Genomic DNA, 3,341 nt, shown 5'->3' with positions numbered 1-3,341 from the left:
GGTGAGTTTTACCTAAGAGCTCTACTCTCACAGAAATCTCTATTTTAGTTAAAAACAATAGACAGTGGAATGTATGAATGAAAAGGAAAAATGAGCAAAAACAAATTAGATATTGGCTAAAAATAATATTACCAAGTTCAAAAAAGTTCATCGTACGCAACAATAGATATAAGTTCAAAAAACAGTACTAAGTCTAAAAAAATCATCACCAAAAAGGATTATCTTAGTCTATTATATCACCAATCGAAAATATGATATCATTTCGGCGATAATTGCTCCAACACCATCAACACATCTCCTCATTTTCTGCCTCGCGCAGTCCCATGAAGAAGTCGAGACGTTCCACCTTATCTAGTGTAAATCCACACACAACAAATTATTTCCTAAATGATAGCCCCGACACAAGTTCGACAAGATCAAACAATTCTTTTCAAGCTTTAGTGAGGTAAAACTCGTATCCAATACGGGATGCCAAGCACTGAAGACGATCATTGGTAGCATCATGCATTTTCCCAAGCATCTCAACCAGACCATCATTCATTTCTCCCACGGCCTTGCGTTTCTTTGTTGATGTCTTCAATGTTATTGTTTCACGCGCGTCTCTAAATACACCGTCTGAGTCAGCGATAGGAGACTGCTGGTCAGGCACTTGGTTGGGCATGAAGAAATCTTCGAAGCCTGCATTATAGTTTTTGCCTTCGCCAAGCCCCCCGAGGTTCTCTTGTGAACATATGATGTTTACTGCATCCATTATGTCCTCCGCGCCTTCCCCATTGGCTCGATCCTTACAAAAAATCTCCTTCCAGTCGTCAAAGTAGGGCCATGATTTGCCACGCATGAACCTTGCATTTCCATCTTTCTGCAAAAATAAATTAAGAAAATTTAGCATCAGTTATCATACCTTCACAATCACTAAAGAAGATTTTTTGTCAGCAATAAAACTAAAGTAAAGAAGATTTGAGAATGATAAATCACTTTTTCTCAAAGAAAAGAAAATTAATCAAGCCATGTCCTAGTCATGGTGAATAAAAATTGGCCAAATTTATTTTTACTTCTTTTCCTTCAAGAGACGTGATATACTACAGATTGTTGTAATCAATTCAGTTTCTATACCATGTCCTAGTCATGGTCTTCATTCAGATTAAAACCGACACCACTTAGATTAAGGATCTGTTGAAGAGAGTAATAACTCTTTTTCCATGCAGACACATTCGATATGATATTGGGATTAACCTTCAGATCCGTTGTTGGAAACTCACGCCGTAGCGCCTCTTCCAGTCTAACAAGGTATCCGGCGCGAAATCCATTATCAGATTTCCAACCCTGAGCAACAAGCTCCTTCAAGGTCACAAGCAAAACCCCTTCCTCCCGATCAGTTCAAATACGTCGAGTCCTTTCACTTTTGGGTTGTTGGGGTCGAAGACCCCCGCTAGTTCCTGATCATAATATCATGAAAAACACACCAAATTCAACGCATATGATTTTGCCGAATTAACAAAAGCCAAATAAATTATTATAACACAAACCGCGACCACCAGAAGAGGAGTGCATAATTGCTTTGATTTTGCCGAATTAACAAAAGCCAAATAAATTATTATAACACAAACCGCGACCATCAGAAGAGGAGTGCATAGTTGCTTTGCTACCCCGAAAATCAGCCATGTAGCTTAGAAAAACTAACTACATCATGTTTGGCCACGACAATCACACACATATAGTAAAAAAACTCAACACATGAAGATTTTTAGTAAGATTTAATAGAGAACCTTATACTAGTAACAGAAGTTTGTTTACCTTTCGAAGAACAGCGCACAAGAACGAAGCCGCTTGAGGAATAAGGAGGGGAAAAAGAGAGCGAAATGTGATGTTCTTTTTTGTTTCTCCCACGTAGAGTATATATATATAGGAAATAAATAGAATCAATAATTTAGGTTTAGAGGGAGCCGCCATTAGAAATAAGGAGGGAAAAAAGAGAACCAAATTTTTTATATTGTTTTTTGTTACCCCGCGTAGAGTATATAGGAATTAAAAGATTTGATTAGTGCACAAGATTTGATTTGTTAGTAGGTAAATTTCTTGAGAAGATACTCGAGCACTAGTACTAAAATATTATTCTTTTCTAAGAAAGTTTTAATACAATAACAGACAGTTTTCACATGACATTGCTCTAATAACATAGAAATAAAAGTTTTCATCATCTCGCATGATTGTTATTATTATTGGTTTATTATGATAAAAATTTGACAATCTTTTTTAGCCTTAACTAGCTGATTGACTTTACTATGATTATGGTACTTGTATTACAATCGAGCTCTGGTGAAAAGCATGCTGAGGAGAAATCCAGAACTTCGTCCTAGTGTAAGCTCTGCATTCATTGATTACATCTCTGTTCGCTGCACAAGTATTTAAGTAGTTATTTAAGTTGGTAGATATCCTATATTTTATTTGCTGCTATTCAAGTTGAAACTTCAACATATTCACCCATAACCACATCCGCATTCTAGCTAATTCTCTATCTATTATGACCTATCGAGGGAATAAGGCAGTGAGAGGAAAAAGTTTTAATATTGTTTCCAACTGCACTTGCGAGATCTGCTCTACCTTGATCTTTTTAGTTTTGTGGACGTCTATTAATGAAGAATGTATTATGCATGCCCCTCACTTGCATATCATCTTTATGCTATTCACATTACTAATACATGATAGTAATCATGGCAGGCTACAACACTTCTCAGTCACCAACACCTTCAACCCTATGTACTCAGTGTCCACCTTAAGCTCAATTCCCCCAGGCGCACCAGTTTTCCAAGCGAATGGGCCGTAACAGAAAAGGATAACACTAGGTCAATTAGATTTTGTTGAAAGAAAATGATAGAAAAAAGATTGTTCAAATGATAAGGAAAAATAAGCAAATACAAAATATATATTGGTTCAAACCACATTTCCTAGTTAAGAAAAAAAAACATCACAAAAAAGGTTCATCATACAGAAAATAAATATTGGTTCAAAACACATTACTAAATTCAAAACATCATAGTAAATTCAAAAGCATCTTAGTCTAAGTTTCTGTTAGGAGACTGCTTGTCAGGCTTTGGTTGGACATGAAGAAAACTTTGAAGTCCACATTATAGTGTGTCTTCCACGTTGGCTCGGTCCTTACCAAATACCTGCTTCCAATCGTCAAAGTAAGGCCATGATTGGGTACGCATGAACCTTGCATATTCATCATTTTGCAAAAAAAAAAGTAAGAAAATTTCGTATCACTTATCGTACCTTTAATTAAGAAGAGTTTTTATTAGTAATAAAACAAGAGTAAAGAACTATAGAAGATTTGAGAATTA

Source organism: Salvia splendens, chromosome 5, assembly GCF_004379255.2.
Source record: "Salvia splendens isolate huo1 chromosome 5, SspV2, whole genome shotgun sequence".
NCBI lineage: Eukaryota > Viridiplantae > Streptophyta > Magnoliopsida > Lamiales > Lamiaceae > Salvia > Salvia splendens.
The sequence above is the reverse complement of the archived record's forward strand: the minus strand, read 5'-3'. Positions refer to the sequence as shown.